General features: G+C 48.1%; 1 pseudogene; it reads left to right on the forward strand.

The window, feature by feature from the left end:
* Positions 1–3,094: 3,094 nt before the first annotated feature.
* LOC140219114 (uncharacterized) lies at positions 3,095–21,208 on the forward strand (annotated as a pseudogene).
* Positions 21,209–22,334: the final 1,126 nt, after the last annotated feature.

Raw genomic sequence — 22,334 nt, forward strand, 5'->3', positions numbered from 1 at the left:
GGCGCGATAGCTTATCAGTCCACTGCAATCAGTGTTTTAGTGATTGTGGATACTGTCCACCATTTAGCAATCCTTCTCGGGGCCGGAGCCTTCAGGGCAAGTCCTGTGCAAAGTCTTTATGTAGAGTCAAACGATTGGTCCCTCGATTTTCAAAGGACTTACACCAGTTTTACGTAATTTCTGCTAGTAAATTCAAACTGTCAACATCATTGTTACTCCATCACACATAACATTGCGTGTGTCAGACTTTTTTTTACCCGCGCTAGTGCAAGGGAGCCCATCTCAGTACGCGCGTGGAAACCAGTTGAAGAAATGGCTGTTCCACTCCTTGAGCGTCGTGTAGGGCTTCCGGCAAAGGTGTTACCACCATTACAATGGCAAATTTCTAATGTGACACATCGTTCATTGACGCCGCGAAGCACGGTCCTAAAATACACATCCAAGTGCATTTTCTTGAAGTCCAGCCAAAATCCCCTTGCCCGGAATTTTACGCCGATGCGTCAAAGCCACATGCTGGCGTGTGTCAGGCGGCAGTCGGTCACTCCTTTTCTGTATCCTGTTTCCTGCACTCGGAGGAAGGAGGAAATCAACTTTATTAGAGGTCCTGCAGGCCACGAGAGCTTTGGGCTCTCATGGAGTGGGCGTCTCCCACGACGGAACCGGGAGGTTGAGTTTCCTGGCGGCGTCGTGGACCTGCTGGACGGCCCAAAGTTGGGGAGCGAGTTCTTCACTCCGGATTGCTTCTTCAAACTTGCGCTTGTCCTGTTCGTAGTTTACGTGAGCTTGCGAGCACGGCCAGAGTAAATGATATACGTTAAGGGATCTATTGCAACTCAGAAACAAGTATATTATTACGTAGGAAGACGCCGACGAAGAGCTATATACAAGTATATTTATAAGGAAATACGCCGCAATTCGCCAAGAGGCAACAGCCCGCTAGCCCAGGCTGTTGCCTCTTGGCAACAGCCTGGGCTAGCGGAGGCTAGCGGGCTGTTGCCTCTTGGCGAAGTCTGGGCTAGCGGGCTGTTGCCTCTTCGCAACAGCCTCTTGGTCGTCACCGTCTCTTGGTCGTCTTGCCTCTTAGTCATCGTCGTCTTCACACTACTCGCCTCTTCGTTATCGCAAATGCTGTTCCGTAGCACTACCCCCGGCGGCAAAAGCGCCGTCCTGGAGTGACTAAAGGCCGGACTCGGAAACAGTGTAGTAGGCCTTGGGCCTACTGACGTGCACGACATCACTAGATGCCAGAGTAGAGGACGACGTTGAACTCACAGGAGCAATTTCGTACGTCACAGGCGTCACCTGGTGATGCACGTGGTAGGGCCCTGTGTATCGCGAAAGGAGCTTTTCTAAACGTCCGACGTGACGAGAGGGCGACCACAGGAGCACGAGCGCACCAGGCGAAAACTGTTCGTCCCGGTGGCGGGCGTTGTACTCACGCTGCTGAGTGGTTTGCGGGGCCGTCCGTCGAGCACGGGAAAGCTGGCGTGCATGGTCGGTGAGGGCGATGGCGTCGTGCGCATACTCGCTTGTTAAGATCGCAGCAGGAGGAAGTGCCGTGTCAAATGGCAAGGTCGGTTCGCGACAGTACAGTAGATAAAATGGAGAAAATCCGGCCGTGCCGTGCGGGGAAGAATTATACGCAAATGTGACGTAAGGAAGGGCAATGTCCCAGTCGTGGTGGTCCTTGGAAACGTACTTGGACAGCATATCGGTAAGAGTACGGTTTAACCGTTCTGTCAGGCCGTTGGTTTGAGGATGGTATGAGGTAGTCAGCTGGTGTTGAGTGGAGCAGGAACGCACAATGTCGGCGATAACTTTCCAGAGGAAGTTACGACCACGCTCAGTAAGCAGCTGTCACGGGGTGCCATGAAGCAAGATAACGTCATGCAAGGGAAAGTCCACGACGTCAGTAGCGCAACTGGTAGAGAAAGCCTGCGTGATAGCGTATCTGGGGGCGTAATCAGTTGCGACGTCTACCCATTTGTTCCCAGAGGATAACGTGGGAAAGGGACCGAGGAGGTCTAATCCAACACGAGAGAACGGTTCCACAGGGACGGTGATCGGCTGGAGATGACCGGCAGCTAGCACCTGAGGTGTTTTCCGACGCTGGCAGGCATCACAGGCAGCAACATAGCGTCGGACGGAGCGAGCGAGACCAGGCCAATAGAAGCGGCGGCGGACGCGCTCGTACGTGCGGCTTACCCCAAGATGTCCTGCAGTGGGTGCGTCATGCATCTCAAAGAGCAGTCTGTCGTAGATGTTTTGGCACAAGAAGAAAATCAGATCCGTCAGGGACGAAGTTCCTTCGGTACAGAATGGCGCCCTGGAGGACATATCTGTGAACGGATGCGTCGATAGGTGTAGAGCGCAGACGCTCGATGAGTGCTCGCAGCGATAGGTCTCGATACTGCTCACCGGTGGTGTTAGCGAAGGCAGACACAGAGAAAGTGCCGTTGGCTGTACAACTGTCGGCGTCGTCAGCCTCGTCTACCGGGTAGTGAGACAAGCAGTCAGCGTCCTTGTGTAGTCGGCCAGATTTGTAGGTGACAGAATAGAAATATTCTTTGAGGCGTAAGGCCCAGCGACCAAGTCTTCCTGTAGGATCTTTCAGTGAGCATAACCAACAAAGCGTGTGATAGTCTGTGACAAGGGCAAAGGGTCGGCCATATAAGTATGGGTGGAACTTTGCGACTGCCCAAACTAGGGCCAGACACTCACGCTCAGTGATGGAATAGCTGCGCTCCGAAGGTGAGAGGAGCCTGCTGGCGTAAGCGATAACACGGTCGTTGCCGCGCTGGCGTTGTGCCAGTACTGCGCCAATTCCGTGACCCCTAGCATCAGTACGGACTTCAGTAGGCGCAGAAGGCTTGAAATGGGCCAGTACGGGAGGCGTTGTGAGAAGGTCGATTAGATGCGAGAATGCAGAGGCCTCGTTATCGCCCCACTGGAAAGGGGCGTCTTTTTTCAAAAGCTCGGTTAGTGGTCGTGCTATTGCCGCGAAATTTTTCACGACACGGCGGAAGCACGAACAAAGCCCGATGAAGCTGCGCACATCCTTGACACACTTCGGAACAGGGAAGTGCGTAACAGCATGGATCTTGTCTGGGTCCGGTCGCACTCCGTTCCCATCAACGAGATGCCCAAGGACGGTAATCTGGCGACGGCCGAATTGGCACTTCGATGCGTTGAGTTGCAGACCGGTTCCACGAAAAACGTCCAAGACTGTTGATAGGCGCTCGAGGTGCGTAGCGAACGTTGGGGAGAATACTACAACGTCGTCCAAGTAGCACAGGTATGTGGACCATTTGAAACCGTGAAGAAGGGAGTCCATCATGCGTTCAAAAGTGGCACGAGCGTTACATAGACTGAACGGCATCACTTTGAATTGATAAAGACCGTAGGGTGTTACAAAAGCAGTCTTCTCGCGGTCGAGATCGTCCACTGCAATCTGCCAGTAGCCGGAGCGAAGATCAATAGAGGAGAAACAGCGAGCACCGTGGAGGAAGTCAAGGGCGTCATCAATCAGAGGTAGGGGATACACGTCCTTTTTGGTAACCCTGTTAAGGTACCTATAATCCACGCAAAAGCGCCATGAGCCATCCTTCCTTTTTACCTGTACAACAAATGGCGTCCATGGACTACATGATGGTTCAATAATGTTCTTGGCAAACATTTTGCGAACTTCTGCGTGAATAACTTGACGCTCAGCCGGGGACACTCGATACGGGCGACGATGAATAGGAGGGGCATCGCCAGTATTAATGCGATGTTTAACAGATGTAGTTTGCGCCAAAGGACGATCGTTATAGTAAAGAATATCGCGGTAGGGTAACAGAACGCGATAGAGCTCACGAGCCTGCTCGGACGGCATGTCGGGCGCAATCATTTTCTGTAAGTCGGCGATGGTACAAGTTGCCGACTGCGATGGTAGAGGAGGATCGGCTGAATTGTCGTCTACTGCCATAGATGCTACTGAGTGATGCTCGAATCAGCAAAGCTGGGCCAGAGCAGCCCGCGTGGCAGCACTTGTGTCGTCAAGCCGAAATTGACCACTGGCAGGCAGACGCAATTCTTCGTAATAGATAAAACTGAATGAGGTACTGTGATCCCATGTATAAGGAGGACGTCTTGCATAGGAGCCACGATGTAGTGACCGTCGGGCACTGGTGGGGATAGCGAACGAAGTCAACGGAACTGAGGCGACTGGGGTGTGGTTCAGCGGGATCCAGAACAGACAGGTCAAGGCGGAGAGTACTGGCGGAAAAATCGATGAGAGCAGAATGTCCGGAGAGGAAGTCTAAGCCGAAGATGATGTCGTGGGGACAGTGGGCGATGACTGTGAATAGCACGATAGCGGAGCCATCGGCGAAGGAGACGCGGGTGGCACACATACCAATTACGAGGGCTGTTCCTCCATCGGCGACACGGACAACAGGCGTCGTGGCGGGCGTGATTATTTTCTTCAGGTGGTTACGAAGGTCAGCGTTCATTACCGATAAATGCGCCCCAGTGTCTATAAGAGCAGATACAGAAACACCGTCGACTTGCACGTCAAGAACGTTCAGATGAGTGGGCAACGTCAGTAGAGGATTTGGCGGCGTAGGGAGCAATGCAGCGTCACCTCGAGGCGCTGCATCGTCTAGTTTTCCGGCAGGGAGCGGCGTCCGATGGGAGTCGACGAAAAGGACCGACGGGACTGGGGAGAGTGAGATGAGTGAGAGAGTGAGTGAGTGGGACGAGAAGGGCCACCTAGGGGGCGATAGTAGGCAGTATAAGTAGACCAGGTCGGGGAACTCCAGCGACTGTTACAGTGCCGAGAAATGTGCCCGATTCGACGGCAGTGAAAAGAAATGAGCTTGTCGTCAGCAGCGCGCCATTCAGATGGGTCGCGGAAACGTGGTGGGTAATAAGATGGGACGGGGCGGAATCGAAGAAGCCGGGTGGGTATCGGAGCGATGGGCTGAGCAGATGGTGTGAAGACCTATGTTTGCGCACTCCTGGCGGACAACTACCTGGATCAGGGAAACCGTGACTGCAGGTGCATTGGAAAAGCTAGAGTCGAAGGCCGCCGGATAGGCGGCCTCCATCTTACGCCGGATGATCCTGGTAACATGGCCAGTGCTGTTGGGACGAGGAGCTTCGGCACAGAAAGATGTCGCTGGGGTTTTGGGCAGACGGGCAAACTGCTGGTCGATACGTAGGCTGTTAGCGAGTTCTAGGCTGCGGCATTTTTTAATAACTGCAGCCACCGTGCCCACGTTGTTGAAAACGACCAAGTTGAAGGCGTCATCGGCAATGCCTTTGAGGATGTGGGAACCCTTGTCGGACTCAGTCATGTGTGCGTCAACTTTGCGGCACAGAGCCACGCCGTCCTGAATGTACGTGACGTAGGGCTCTGTTGATGTCTGCACACGGCGGGATAACGCCCTCTGCGCGGCAAGTTGGTGACCGTAGGGGTTGCCGAACAAGTCTCGAAACTTTTGCTTAAGCAAATCCCAACTGGTGAGCTCATGTTCATGCGTCCGAAAGCAAACCCGAGGTGTGGCACCTAGGTAAAAGACTACGTTGGCGAGCATGATACTAGGGTCCCACCAGTTATTACAGCTGACGTGTTCGTACAGGCTGGTCCAGTCCTCAACATCTTCCCCATCTTCGCCCGAGAATACGCCAGGATCACGGGGAGCAGGGAGAGCGATGTAGGTCGTCGAAGTGGTAGCAGGTGTCGGAGGCGGCCGAGTCGAATTGTCGTTGCCGGGAGCCATGAAAGAAGGCTCGACGTACCGTCCAGTGCGAAGCTCCGTGACGAGGTACAGGGAACGTCCACCTCTACCAGAAATGTTACGTAGGAAGATGCAGACGAAAAGCTATATACAAGTATATTTACAAGGAAATACGCCGCGCTTGGCCAAGAGGCAACAGCCCGCGCTAGCCTCCAATTGTCGTCGTCTTCTTCACACTACTCGCCTCTTCACCTCTTCGCCTATCACAAATACTGTTCAGTAGCAATATTTACTGTAGAGGCCTTTGTACTATTATCAGCAGTGAAATACATAAAAAACTAAATATTCCAAGAACAGTTATATTTGCTTACTCATGAAGTGCCGTTAAAGCATTAATGCCACTCCGTAAACAGAAAAAAATCTTATTGTCATTAAGCTATATTTCGTGCTGTGCACAACATATATGCCAAATCAGCATGACACAATATGCTGCGCACCTGGTGCCAGAGGTATAGAGGTAAACATGCTTGCAGATGAAACTGCGGTTTCATCATATCGCAAGAAAGGGGTACTCATTCTCTAGAGCTGTCCCTGCAACAGATTTCAAGCCTTTCCTGCAGCAAAGCCTTAGGAGCCAATGACAGAGCTCATGAGACATTGCAGCACTTAATTTCTCCGCCTTTAGGTCACAGTTAGGGAATTCGCCAACCATTCAAAAATACGATGAACTGAGGTCATTTTCTGCCGTCTTAGAATTGGCCGCACGTATGGCACACACTCTGACCTGTTGACTGGTAATGAATCTCCTATCTGCAATAAATGTGGCTAGACGCTCAGTGTACTTCATTATTTAATAAGGTGCCATCAGTTAGAAGAAGAAATAAAAGTGCTTTCTTTTGGCATATAAGCGATAGGTTCCCCTCCACCCGGCAATGTTTCTAGGCATAGATCCGTTTTTCTACTGGAAGTTACTGTTACGTTTTCTTCAAGATGTCGGTACATTGTTCCCTAGATTCAAAGAGCATCCTTTCTCCGGAGGCTACTGCTGCGATAGAATGTTTACAGAGCACGTGCCTCGAGACCCATGCGGTCTAGGGCCCTGTTGAGGCGCTAGTGCCACTTTCCCCTACACGTCTTACGGCATCATTCTTTCGAAACAAGAATTTATGGTCATAGCACACATCATGAGTCTATGTCATTATTGTAATACTGATATATTTCGCGCAAGTTACTGTGACTGATTTTAGCCCTTTTCACATCCATGTTACGTCCACCATTTGCAGTTAATTTCTCCATTTCATAAAGGCTTCATTGAAAGCCAATCATCACGTACATAGCGCTCTTTGGTCATATCTCGCCCTTGTGCCATAAAACCGCATACCTCATCATCATCGTACAGAATTCTGTGACTGGCGTTCCTTCTGGACAAAAGGTGCCTGACAGGCGAGCGTGCAACTATGGAATGCCATCTTCGCTTCATCGTTTCTTCGACTCCAAAGAGCTGGCGAAGAAACCATCGTCGCTTGAAGATAATTGACAGCGATTACGGGTCGCGCCTTCGTCTGTTCGACGACCCAGAGCTGACGAACGAGATGAATTCTGGGACCCAAGACTGCATTGAGTCATCGGCTATGCGCGTCTCTAAACGACAAAGCTTGGTGCGCATCCCGCGGAGCTCCCTTCACGGTGACCATAAACACGGCATTCTTCGGAAGCAGTAGGCACTGTCGAGCCAAGAGACCTGAAGTCGCTACCTGCTAGCCGTTACAGAGAGCCCGCTAACTGCTGCACAGAGCCAACGCACGCGAGTATCGTGGGAACAGCGTCGACCCATGTTTCACATGCTATTGCCTCTTCATTAGATCGAGGGCCCGTCGATTGGTTGGACACTAGAGGCGGAGTCAGGCGAGGTGGTGCGGTGCCATAGGTGGGATTTTGCGGAGTGTGCGACAATTCCAAATGGCCGAGAGGAGGACATTGAATTCCCCTCGTCGAGCGAATGGGGCAAACGGACTGCTAAAAAAGCGGATCTTGAGTGTTGCGGGAAGGTGCTTGGACGCATGAAGACTTTGACATGTAGTGTGCTCCGAGAATTATAGAACCCTTCTTGTGAAATTCTATATTATTAACAATCAATTTTTTCATCGCGCTGACGTCGTTATGGACCTCTCTATCGACCGGCAGCTGGCATGTCGCCAGCCATGGAATCCGTGAGCTCTGGGACCCTCGACTTCGCAACAATTAAAAGACAAGTTCTGATTGATTTATCTACGTAAACTGCTAGGGAATTTTCACACTCCACCCATATCTGAATGCAGCCCGAAATCCGACCCCCCGACCTTGCAAGCGTAACCAGAATGACATAGCTGTCCGGCAACCACGGCGGGTCTGGAGTATACAGTGTGTTCCACGTAACTTAAGCCAAACATTAAAAATATGCAAATGCCACGTAGCTGGACAGAACCAAGGTAATGTTGCTTGCCGTCGCTTTGAGATGCTAAGATATTTTTTATTCCGCTTTATTAGACAGTAAGATTTAATTAATCAAATCCTTCAATATTATTGTTAAATGAAAAGTGTCAATGAGAAAATGTAGAGCAACATGAAAAACTCCCGATACATCTTTCTGTTGCTCAATACGAGCTACATAAAAGTGTTTTCCGCGCGTGAAAGAAGCCCACACATACACGCAAAATTGTCTCGCGAATGGCAGCTCGACGTCATGGGTCGTGCGTTTGACTCCCACCAAAGGTTGTGAGTTCGAATACCTTAATTAATTTTATCTTAATTAAACGTGTCAGTTAACTTTGCCTCAATTAGCCCCAAAAGTCGTGGGTTCGATCATAAATGGTAGCACCTTCGATTTTGGTGCCATTGAATTTTGGTCCCACCAAAGGTCGAGGGACCCACTCCCACCAAAACTCGGGGAGTGCCTTAATTTACTTTATCTTAATCAAGTGTGCCATACTTAACATCGTCTCAATGAATACCAAAAGTCGTTGGTTGGACCATCAATGGTGGCACCATCGATTTTGATGCCATTGAATTTGGTCCCACCTAAGGTCAAGGGATCGACTCCACCAAAGCTCGGGAAATGCCTTAATTAACTTTGCCTTAAAAAACACCGAAGGTCGTGTACTCGGCTCCCACCAATGCTCGTGGGTGGCACCATCAGTTTAGTACGATTGAATTTGGTGGTATAACGCTGGATGGTCTATTTTTCGATAACGCCGGACAACGAATTTTTCGACCCGTGAGCGACTTAAGGCTTTCGCCTTAATAAATTGTTCCTTTGACTGGAGCCTGGGAAGGCTGCATACTAACCAAAAAATTTCGGGGGCAGGGTGGGGGGGGGAGGGGGGGGGGGGGAGCGCGTATTTTAGATCCGCCTTCAACTTTATCATCAATCTGGTGGCCCTCTTTATCGACTTTAGCCTCAAAAGGGAGCTAGAGATAATTGTGGTTCTCTTTCCGATAAAGTTTTCGTTCGAGAGCTAGGGATCTCTTTCTCTATGGGTATAGTATCATACTTTGCTTAAACTTAGTTAAGCTGTTTAGCGAGTGCCCCGAAGTCTTTATCACGTTATTGTGTTATTGCATTAGTCATTACTCTGTTATCTGCAGCGTTACCATACGATGCATATATCCTGTAGGTGATGTCGAATCGTAGATGCCGCTAAGCAGGCGACCGCGGCCGTCAGCGTCAACCCCGCCGTTGTTGCGATTTCATGACGGCGCATGCGCGGCTCGCGCGCAGCAGGTTAGAGACGCGCACCTGGTTTTGCTAGAAAAACGACGAAGCGAAGAGGACGCACCCTATAGGAAACGACCAATCGTCTGGGTGGTGGAGCATGGTGGACTTTCTGCCTTCCGACGCTTGGATGAACGCTGTGCGCACGCACATTATAACCACATTAGCGTGCCTGACATCCTAATGAGCCGTTCTGTGCATGCTCAGCTCTGACCAGTAAACGATGGATTAAATTCTGGGGTTTTATGGGCCGAAACCACGATTTGCTTATGAGGCATGCCGTAGCGGGGGACACCGGATTAGTTTCGACCTATCTTTAACGTGCCGCCAATGCGCCTGGCATTGGCGTTTCTGTCTTTCGCCACCCGCCACCGCGGCCACGTCTCGATCCCCCCAGGTCGTGCTTAGCAGCCCAACACCATAGCCGCTAAGCCACCGCAGCGGGTGACATGATAACGCTAATTGATATTTCACCTGGCGCTGGCTAACACCGACGGTTTATTAACGCTTGTGAACGTTATCGCTGGCACCATTAGTCATTTCCAGATTCCGTGCGCCACCTCATACTTATTGTGCCCCCAAAGTACTCTGTTTCATTATTGCTGCATTCCGCTGCCCTTTTATTTTCAGATTATATTGGTGTGCCTTTCCATTGTTTATGTAATTACTCGTCCTTTAATTAAACATCATATATCTACAGTATCTACAGATGAGGGAGATGAAATGCACGCGCAGCGCCAACATGATACATATATACGTATATATATATATATATATATATATATATATATATATATATATATATATATATATATATATATATATATATATATATATATATATATGGAAGCTCCGTTCTACCCATTGCAACGGCTAGCAGAAGCGAAGTTTGAGTTCACGAGCGACGGCCGTCTACGCCTCTGAAAATCGTGGGCCCAGCGAGCTGCGATGATGGACAGGTACCGCTCTGCAACCGTGATCTGTGTACGGATTCCGTAAACGACATACTTCTGGACCTGTTGGAGCCACACGTCAGGATCTCGCAGCAATCGTTGGCCGAATATGCCGCCATTCATTGCACACTGAGTGAGGTCTCGCTAAACGAAGCCAAGACGGCTAGCATCGCTGAGGCCGTGATTTGCGAAGACCGTGTCGTACTGCCCAAATCTCCCTATCAGACCGACAGTAGACTACGAACTACGCAGATACAGCTGTCTCCTGGTTTGAGTGCGGAAAATATAGTGGCTTCTGACCAGGCATCACTTTTTACTTCACCTTCGGACATAGACGACTCGGCAGCATTCTGCATTGTGTCGAGCTCCGCAGATTCGAGTGCATCGGCGAGCCTTGATCTGTCATCGGCAACGTTGCGAAGAGGCACGTGAAAGTTGACCAGAGAATTTCGCTGTTTGCACGATGCGTCAGTGCAGACAGCCGCTGGTCAGTGTACAACATGTGCTGCCGAGCATTGGCAAGTGCGACTAGATAATCCAGAAGAGTTAACTGCTAGGCTAGTTGGTGATCTTGCATACTGAAAAGATTTTTCGCCAAAAAACAACGCACACAGAAAGACGACGACACCAAGCGCCCGTGGTGTTGTCGTCTTTCTTGTGTGTGTTGTTTTTTGGCGCAAAATGTTTTCAGTAGACTAGATAATCATCTGCGAGACTTGCGTTCGCCTCGAAACAGCCAATGCCGCCCGCCAGAGTCATGTTCCGCGACCAAAGTGGCCATGAAGTCGCAGCAGAAAATAAACTTGCTGCGTGGCCTAGTGTAAGGATCGGCATCGTTAGGCAATCACAAGGCAGCGCAAGGAACAGAGATTGGATTGCCCCGAAGACGAAGAGACGCTTTTGGGCGGCCGCGCTCGATATATATATATGACGGCGATCTGCGTACCCAGGGGCACACACCCAGTATCACATATCACCCCAAATTTTAAGGCTGCGCTAACATCGCTATTGGCCCATGAGAGAGGTTAGAGACGTGCCCGATGCGGAAAAGTAGGGGTAACAGGCTAAGGAACACTTCACCTTTAAAACATCCGCCGGCACAATCATTGATAACTGACGCGCGTCCTATTGAACGCACCTGAGAGCGAAGGGATCGAGTTGTAGGGCAGGGGTTGGTGGACAGCGGCGCACATGATAAAAACCCCTTCGCAAAGGCCCTAAGCGAGGAACGCCCCGTAAGGGGCAATGCCGCCCACACAGTCCAATCCGGTCGTGACTACACATTGCATGCGATTACGCGTTGTTGACAAGGAAATGTATTGACCCGTAGGCACGCTTACAACTGTGGTATGAAAGAAAAGTACAATATAAAGTACATCACATGTAATACATCATACTTGATGTAAACAAAACAGATTAACAAATGAAATTATAAATGGTGTCTACTTGACACTGGCTTTGCCACACACAACTACAACAACAACAACAAAACTCATTATTGCATCCACGCAAAAGCATTATTGTCAGCCTCGAATTTATGAAAAGTACCCGGCGCACATACAGATACAGTCTGAACTCAGGCAACCGAATTGAGCATTATTCTGGCTGTAGAAAGACTTTGCCTCGGGAGACGGTTGTGTACCGCGTAGACCAGCGGCGAAGAAACTCGGCTTCACCGAGTTTGAACAACTGTTCTTCAAGATGGCCCCATATTATCACCCGTAGTTTCCGCATTCTGGGGTACATTGCTCTATTTGACTGCCGAGATCGTTCTGCGATGTTACGGAAGCACCACAAAATGTAGCTAGCGCTGTAGTAGACGAGACTCGCAAACTGATCTCGGCGCTGTGGTGGCCGCACGCTGGATATTCCGAACATTCTTGCAACTATCTTCCAGAAGGTGCGTGCTACAACGCAGCCCTTTACTACATGCGCGTTGGTCTCTGTTTGTGCGCAATATATGCATTTATCATTCGCTACCATATGCCAGCGTTCAAGCCTGTCTCTTGTAGGTAGAATGCCCCACTGATATTGCCAATGAAAATCCTTCACTTGAGAGGGCAAATCAGGTGAAAGCACAGCTGTCCATGTTTGTGTAGTAGCTGTCCGTGGAGGTACAGCTGTCTCACACAACATTTCACAAAGCCTGTAAACTGGTGTCGCACGCCACTTTGTAATTCTTAGTTACCACCGTCGGAAGCAAGTTGCCTGTACTCTGCGGCATAAGCGTTGTGTGCTTTAGATTGCTTCCGTGCACTGCTAATGGAGCCAAATGCACGATGTCACTGCTGTCATAAGCTATCTTGAAGAGCTTCCGCTGCTGTTCTGGGTAGGTGGCAGATTTATACCTGCATATCTAATTGTCCTTAAGAGCAATAATACCGCAGAAAGGGTAAGATAACCTTTTTTACAAAACATTCATATCCTTTAAGATAATGTCTTCTCTGTATTGAGTTTAGCTCTCGAGTGACGTCGAAGGAAGCGGACACGCGGTCGCATCAGAGCACCTTTGCGCAGCAGGAGCAGCGCACCAAAGCGATACGTTCTTGCCATGTTTTGAAGCGTGCAGCTTTCTTTGGCTCTTTCAGCCGTTCTCGTGGTATGTCGATGGTACGACTGTGGTACTACGTGTGTGGAGGAAAGGCGTCGAAAAGCTACAAGGGAAAGTGCGCATGCTCTCAGGCAAGCGAGTTGCGAAGTGGGGCGGAGGAAGAGCGATCTCGCGTGAGCTGTCGGGTATCGGAGTGGTGGGCAGGGCAGCAAAGGAGGGGGGGGGGGGGGGGGGGGGCATGCTATCTCTCGTCAGATCACTCGCTCGTTCGTGGTGGCAGGCATGGAAAAGGGTTCGTGCCCTCGGGCAAGCGAGTGGCGGAGGAGGACTGGAAAGAGGATTAGGGGAGGCTGTCGGTCCCACATTGGTTGTAGATCCCGCCGGCCGTACGATGGTGGCCAGCCCATCATGAACGACACACTGCGACGGACGAGAACCATTACGAATTCTCGCCTACAAAACATACACTGCAGACGCGGGCGAGCGTTCCGTCGAACGCTGACGGCGTTTACGCTGACTCGCAAACGAGAGCAAAAAGTGGACGCGTTAGATCTCCACGGCTGCCTCGAAGGAACTCGAGGAAGGCGAGGCGAGTCGCCAAGGTAAAGGATGCGTGCTTTCGGGCAACTGAGAGATGGGCGGCAAGGAAGGGAGGGAGGAAGGGGGTTACTGCCAACGCCTCCTAGGTAGCACATGGCTGCTGCACATCAATCCGTGACGTCATGCTATCTTGTCCCACTTCCATAGAATCTGATGGGAATGCTCCCAAGTAACCCGTGGTGAATTTGACGTCACCGTTTCCGTCACGCCGGGTTTGGTAATGGAAATTTCACTCCATATAGCATCACCTCATAAAGCCAAGTGCACAGGCCTGCTATCTAGGAGGCGTTGGTACTACTCGCTCTTTCGTTGGTCAGTTCGTTTGGGCTTTTAGTTTGCATTACCAACCATCGGCAATGGTTCCTGCATAACTTTTGGTGAATTTGGTTCTTACAGTGTGTAGATTCAACAAATAGGTTGGTGTTCCTTTCAGGATTTTTAAATTTTTTCTCTGTTTGGTAGATGCAGACACGGGAAAACTTATTTCAAATAGGCTTACTTTATTTTTGAAAGTGCTAGTACATGGTGAAGGGGTCCTAGCGTGCATTGTACGGGGTGCGAGCGTCCTCAGGTACAGCTTCCGGTGGCGAGGAGGAGGAAATGCGTCGAGTTGTACTTGTCCGAGATTCAAACGGTGCATAACGAAGAACCGGTGATGAGAGAGAGAGTAAGTGCACACGAACGAGTCTAGAGTAGAGCGCTTCGGAGGAAAATGGTGAATGAAGTGATAGCGAAGGTCAAGCTACACATGTGGGACACAGTGAAGGAATGGCACTGCAGCTGATTCTAGTAGATGTGAATTCGCACATGAAGGATTTAAAAGGACATTACGAGGCTTCTCGAGCGCAGGAACTGTGCGTTGAACACAAGCTTATAGTAGTTAACAGGGAGAATAAATGTCATGGAAAGGCAATGTAGCTGTGCAGAAAGATGCAGTCAAGAATCGCCTGCACTTTAGTCTCAGAAATGATCTATGAAGACTAGTCAGGAATAATTATAGATGAACATGAACAATATAGCCTTGGTAGCGATCATAAACATACAATCTCAAAATTTTAAATACTGACGCAAGGCAGGAAACAATAGCAGCAGATTTAAAAATATATCTGTGGAATTCAAATAGCAGAGGTAGCAAAAAGCGTAGAGAAGATAATGCAAACCTTTGCTACAGCAGTATGAGAGAAAGAGAGAGAAAGAATGGAGGAAGGGAATGCAGGGAGATTAACCAGCATTATGGGACTGCAAGAAACTGGAAGACGTAAGAGGTCGAATAAGTGTCATGTACAGGAAACGTGGCTATACAGAAAGATGCAATCAAGCATCGACTGTACCTTAGACTGCGAAATTATCTATGAGGACTAGACAAATATGACTGCAGATGAACATGAAGAAGATAGCCTGGGTAGCGATCATAAACATACAACCTTTAAATTTTGGATACTGACGCAAGACGGGAAGAAAATAGCAGCATATCTTTTTAAAAACCATGGAGTTCAATAGCCGAGGCACCAAATGCGTAGAGAAGAGAATGCAAACCTTTGCTTCAGCAGTATGAGAGAGAGAGAAAAAAAATGGAGGAATGAAATGCAGGGAGCTTAAGCAGCAGTATGAGATTGCAGGAAATTGGAAGACGTCATGCTGCAGGAGATAATAGAAACGCCGCTAAAAGCTGTTGGAGGGGGAAATGAAAACCACGTAGCTGACGGTACAAGGAAATAAGGCAATCTATAGACGAGCATAAGCAGGCGTCTAGAGATCACAGCTAAGCCAAAAATTACAAATTACATAAGGAAGGGTGGCTCCTTCGATAACACAAGTACCGAGAAAAGAAGAGGTTGGGCAGTGAGCTTGTTCAAGAAAAGTTGTGTGTACTAGTGAAACGTGTGTGCATGACATTCTCGATAGTGACAAAGGTGCACCAAGAAGATTCTAGAACCCTGTAGGTGCATTAGGCGCATCAATAAAAACATTCACAAACGACTATAAACGATGAAAGAAGTAAGGAGAGGGCGTTTCGCGGTACATGAGAGGCGTTATGAGTGATAATATTTAGTAAGAAAGAAAGCGCAGTTCACACCCGACCAGATCCGGCAACACAGAATCCTGAGAGGTTCAACCCTAAAGTAGAAACCCTTTATTGGTAAAAAGCAGTGGAAAATTGCTCTAATAACATGGCCCAGGACAAGACGAAATCACTATATTGCTAATAAAATAGTTCGGCTCTAAGATCAAGCCACAGCTTACTGGTGCAAATGAAGCAAGTGATTAAAACAAATATAATCACGAATCGGTGGCGTGTCATCTACAAAGGCATAGGGGACAAGTGTAACACGAGCTCGTACAGACCAGTTAAAATAACGTTGGTGATATAGGCAACATTTTTCTTATTTGTTTAGCAAAGTTCGATAGGATACCGAAGTTCGATAGGAATGCAAGCTATAAACTTGAAGTGGGCGGAAGAAAAATATGATAGGGCGGGCCAATCAGACAATGTGTTCAGACAAGGTAGGCGCATGGATCAGAATAGAATTTGTAATATCTCAGTGCATAGATATTTCTATAGCAGACAATGTGCTTCTCTAATTTGCATTTCTAGACATTATGGAGCTTACGACAAGGCATACCAGGAATGAATATGTGGTAGCCTCAAGTACGAAGCCAGAGATGGCGATGTTGTGGAGCTGCGCAGAGAGATAGAGACAACCCAGTATGCATTTAGGAAGCCCAGGAATGCACATAACTTGTGGAAATTCACCGATGACGGAAGCAATGATATTCTCTGTCTTCATCGTTGTTTACGCTCTATGTTAAGGACATAGAAAAACGACTGGAAAACAGTTAATCAGGTTTCCATTTATTTCACATCCGTAATGCGCAAATGTGCAACAGCAAATCACTGGGCCACATATTGCTTCTGGGCAACGTAAGATAATTGAAAACGATTTGCGAATATACGTAGCAATGGGGCGACAAATCAAGCCTTATGTTTAGCATAGGTATATAAGGAATTTTCGTTTTTAATGAAGAAATGAATATTTAAGTAGTATCAATTCAACGGCAAGTCATACCCATATTCAAGTAACATGAATATATCGGTGTATACATAAATGACAGAAAAACGTACTCCAAGCATCCACCAAGATAATCAAAGAATAAAGGGGAACCGAATGCAGCAGTTATGAAACATAGAACTCTTTTGGCACAATAAATATAAGGTGGTGGGAGAAAATTGGAAAGGGAGAATGCTGCTAGATCTAACCTTCGCAAAGCCATTTAATATTTCAAATTTGCCATATCTTTGAGAGTATAAATTAACCAAAATTGAGAGGCCCGGTTGGCTTTTCGGACCCAATGTAAGACCAAAAATGAGCCACGCAGGGTGACATGGATTGGGCCTCGTTTGAAGTCAGAGAAGCGCAGAGCAAAAATTCGTTTTGAAGTCTCAGGAACATGGATCAAAATGAATGGGCGGCTAAAGTGCAAACATATTTGTACGTCAGAACTGCGGACAGAAAGTGGGGAATGAGGTCAAGACAGTTGGCAGCCAAATACAAGGCCATTGAAAGTGTAAATAGACAACCAGGAGTTACCAAAAAGAAAGCGAGAGAAACATAGACAGTAAATTGGATACAGTGGTCGTAAACAAGAAAGATCGTAGAGATTTACAAGAATCGCATCATAAATATTTCAAGAAAAAATCTGTACTATAGCAAAAGTGGCAGTGCCTTGCTATTTCTGGCCCTGACTGGTTACCTAAACACGAAAGCACGCCGGTGAAATTATTCGCCGCTGGATGAAGATTGTGTCTGCTTCAGTGAAAATCAGGCGACAACTCGTCACATCCCAAAGGAATATACAGGTAATCGCCCAGCGAGACCAGTAAGTAATGTTCACCTTCCAGAGCGCTGGTTTCTGAACTTATGGAATTATTAATCAGTAAGCGGTAGAGATCAGCAAGACACGTTTAGAGTATTGGTGGAAAAAAGTAGAGAAAGCATAAAATGGTACCGGATCTGCTGCACGGAGAGGTAACTGTACAACGCTTATATAGAGGGCTACAGCTGAAGGGAAGATATGAAAGAGCTGTTGCCAAATGCTAGTCTGGTAGGTATGTATAGATTACCTGATTAGCTCATGAAGGCTAGGTAAGTATATGTCACCGGCCAGTTTCAAAGAGGATGCCAATAAATGATCACCGGCAGTATCATCGCAAGACGCCTGTTGCTTCTGCACAGCAGAAGCAACATGCAAGCTACCTTGTATGGTGTGCTTCGCTAAATTGTCGCCTCCACGTAAAGATAGACCGCCATCTGTGGAGGCTGTGGTAGTATTGGGTTCATGATCACTGCAGAAAGATAAAGCAGTATGCAGAAGCACAAACACAAGTGAAGCTTGTATTAGACACCTAACAGATAGAAAAAACACACAGAAGCGAAGGTTCCTAAAATACATTCCAGAGGACGTGCGGATATATGTGAATTAGTCGAAGGTAAGCGTGCAGTTCATGTAGAAACAGATGTCGCCATGTCGGAGAAGTCGCGAAACTGGTTTTGGACGGGTCGTACTGCCACGGCAGGCGTTGTCATTTGATAAGCTAGAGCTCAAGTAGCTCAAGTAGGTTTTCAGACGACGGGGTTGTGCTCGGGAGCACGCAGCAGAAGCCCAACGTCTGATGTCCACAGCCGTGTCCTAGCGCTGGTTCCGCTCTCCCCAACGCTCATACTGCAAGGCTCAGGCACGCCATCCTTCGTGGACCAATTGTCCAGTGGATGAACCGACCGAGAAACCGGCTGTCAGCTGGTGAAAGCGTCGGTTCGGGTGCAGACGTAGTGACGTGGGCGGCGATCGCTCCTATGAGCTGGACGCACAGGGAGGAAGCTCTGCCTTCGATCGCCGAATCTCGTGCACTGCACACGACGCGGGCCACGCTCTCTGGAGTCGCTCTTCAAGAGGCACAACTGCCAGTACTCACAATCTGGTTCCGCCTTCGCCACCGCACGGTGCACTGTAGTGATTTGTTTTGCTTTTAAGGTTAACGCCTAAAAACGCGTGGTCATCAAGACGAGTGGTACAAAACATATCATTAGCAGCAATGCTTCATACGCCCGTAAGCAAGCAAAAAATTCATTTTTTTCTATAAATGGTCGGAGATGGTACAAAAAGTCACGCAGTCAAAGCCAATCAACAGGAGACGCGCGCCGTGTCGGTGATGCGTTCCTTGAAGCACCGCGAGATGCTGCTTACCTCAGTGGCAGCGGCGGCACCTGCCGTGAGGGGGAAACCAAGAAAAAGAACCAGAAAGCTTGCTTTCGCGCATAGCGTTCGCCGCAAGCGTTTTGTTTCAGAAAGTTTGTTTCTGAAAAAAAAATCATTTTCTTGAATTTTATTTTATCACATTACACATTCATTTTTGTATGATTTGCGCAAAAAATTATGCTCCTAACTAAAACTCTTCCAAAGATACAGACAAATATGTAAACCCCTGTGCATTTTGCAAAACCGAAACTAAGACAGTTTCGGTTTCCATATATCGAAAAATATTTGGCTCCTTTGGCAGTCTTACCTTCTTTTGCACCACAATTTTTCAGTCTACAATCATAACTTTTTTAAGCGTTTGTGTCTATGTTTGCTTTCATTTAATAACAAAAGTGCTCGCAAGAGGGACGCATAATGTTTCGAACATGTGAGTTGTGTACCCTGGAGCGTTCCCGCGCAAATTGAAGAACCTGCAGACTGCTTGCTCGGTGACTCGTGCGGTTCAACGACATTGCTTAGTTGTTACGCGCTTTACGCACATAGGGAAGTTTAGAGCGCAGAGGAGACGAAAGCGAAAGTTTGCCGGAAAAAGACACACGACAGGTGAAGTGGGTGACGACCCCAATTCTACCAACGTGAGTGCTTCGGCAAGTGCCTTGAAACTCGGCGATGTGGAGGACTACGATGACTGTAAATCGGATTCTACGCCGGAAGGAAACAGGATAATTGACCTTGACATCCTGTCAAATGTGTTTTCATCACTGGCGTGTCCGGAGTGCTTGGCAAAATCCCTGAAACTTGAGGAGCGCTCCTGTGCAGGTGTGCCTTGTGTGTCGGCTACTCTGTGCGTTGAATGTGGCTATGAGAACCATTTCAGGACCAGCGAGCCCTCGTGGAAAGAGCTAGGGCGGCGGCCTTAGCCAACGGAATTCCGGAATAAGAATCCGACCACCCTTCTCCTAACCCCCTCTCCCTTTTTTTTCTTTAAATAAAACGTTTTCATTATCATCGTCATCAAGAAAGCCGGGGCATTCAACGGAGAACAATGTTCGACTTGTATATGCAATGCGACAGCTAGGAAGTGGGCATGCGGGTGCGAAAACATTTTGTAAAGTTATGAATATGCCTCCACCCCCATGGCATTCCGCTTACGATAAAATATCTTGGAACGTGTCTGATTCTGCAAAGGAGGTTGCATCGAAGTCAATGATTGATGCAGCAGCTGAAGTGCAGAAGGCTGTCAACAGTAATCACTGCGGTGTCAGGGGATGGCACATGGCAAAAACGTGACCATTCTTCATTGAACGGCTGTGTTTCTTTGATATCTGCGGATACAGCAAAAATAATTGATGTGGAAGCTTTGTCCAGCACATGCAAGTCATGCAAGATCAAGAGTAAACTGAATCCCACAAGCAGCGAATTCCTGGAATGGAAGGCGAACCACACAACATGTCATGCCAACCACACAGGCACTGCCGGTGGTATGGAGCGAGTTGGACGTTACCTCATGTTTGAGAGGTCAGAAACGACGCGCGGTTTGAAATATGTACACTACTACGGAGATGGAGACTCGAAGAGGTACTCGACAGTGAAGGATATTTATGGACCAAATAGCGTGAAAAAATTTGAATTCATTGGCCATGTCCAAAAACGGGTTGGCTGCCGGCTAAGAAAGCTGAAAAAGACAGTGCGTGGATTAGGTGGCAAAGGAAAATTGACTGATGGGCTCATTGACCGCCTTCAAAATTACTATGGCATTGCCATCAGAGCCAAAGTCGGAAATCTTGCAGGAATGAAACAAGCAACGCTAGCTAGTTTGTTCCACTGCAGTTCCACGGAGGACAATCCAAGGCATGGGCTGCGCCCTATAGGAGCAAGCAGTTGGTGTGCTTTCAACCAAGCTAAAGCGGCTCGCCAATGTAACTACAAGCACAAGGGAGGACTTTCAAATGACGTTCTGAACAGAGTAAAGGTTGCGTACAAAGACCTTTGTTCAGACGAGCTCCTCAAGAAATGTTTGCATGGCAAGACACAGAATGCCAATGAATGTTTCAACGGCATGCTCTAGCAAAGGGTACCTAAAAATGTCTATGTCAGCCTGCCAACACTGAAGTTTGGCTTGTATGATGCCGTGTGCCATTTTAACAATGGCAACAGAGGAACGCTGGATGTCTTGAAACACATTGGGATCGAGTCTGGACGCCACACAATGAAAGCTTGCTTGACAGGTGACCAACAGCGCATCAAGAGATCCTCCCGTCAGTCTACCGATGCCGCAAGAAACGCAAGGGAAAAAAAGCGAGCAGACGCTCGAGTGAAAAAAAGTAAAGACAAACCTAAGGAGGACCTGAGCTACAAATGTGGTGGGTTTTAATCCTCCTTGATATTGTTGTATGGCATATGTAGCTATATCAAATCTTTTTGTTGTTTTGTTTTTCTCGAAACTTACTTTTCTGCCGTTTCAGCTTGCGCGAACATTCCTAACTTTTTTCCTCGAGTAGATTTTTTAACGAAACTTTCAACACTTATTCTTGGTATATCAGGCTGTGCAACCAACTAGAGACAATAAAATTGAGCGATAAGATTTGTTATTGTTGCATTTATTTTAATAACACTCCTTGCTGAAAACCGTCGTTTTTGGTAATACTGTAAATAAAAAACTACGATTGATGATATCGTAATTATTTTAGTTCATTGCATAGATTGTGGCTTTATGTACACAAGTGCAAGAGGAATTTTTCTTGTGGTGAGGTATATATGAGTTATGACTGCTGGCGTGGAATGCATTATTAGTAAATTTTTTTACAATAAAAGTATATAAATTTTTTGTGTATTTCAACACTCTTATTAGAATACAAAAAGGCAATCTGTAATATAGATACTAATTTCCACTTTGTATTCGATACCAAAACATTTTTTCTGAAAAGTGGCCTCATACGCTCCATAAGCTGCAGTTACCGGGAAGCGACAACATTGTGGCCGGTCTATATACAGAACTGCGTGTCGCGGCGCCGCTAGCCGGTGCGCGACTTCGCAGAGTTCTGTCGTACGCTCCCATAGACGAACCTTCGACCTGCCAGTCAGTAGCTGCTCCCGGCTCCTTGGGATGTCCACGCAAGTACGCTAGAGATGTCGAAGCGTCATCCGAGAGACGTCGCAATGCTTTCGAATTCATCCACGTAAGGGTTTCTAAGTGCACTTATTCTAATGCGAAAGCATTATATGGCTCCTCAAGTGGAGAATCCAGCGCCGTCCTCGGAGATGGCACAAAAATGTCACGTGGTCAAAACCGATCAACGGAAGGCACGCGCCGCGTGGGCGCTGGGTTCCTTGAAGCACCACCAGAGGGGGCTCATCTCCGCGCATCCGCGGCCGTGGCGGCGCCGGCCGTGCGTGGCAACCAAAAAAGTCACCTATGATTACGATACTCCCTAATGCGAAATTTGAGCGCAGTTCCATTGGGGGAGAGCTCCACCACTGAAAGACTGACGCCATTGTCG

Source organism: Dermacentor andersoni, chromosome 6, assembly GCF_023375885.2.
Source record: "Dermacentor andersoni chromosome 6, qqDerAnde1_hic_scaffold, whole genome shotgun sequence".
Taxonomy (NCBI): Eukaryota; Metazoa; Arthropoda; class Arachnida; order Ixodida; family Ixodidae; genus Dermacentor; species Dermacentor andersoni.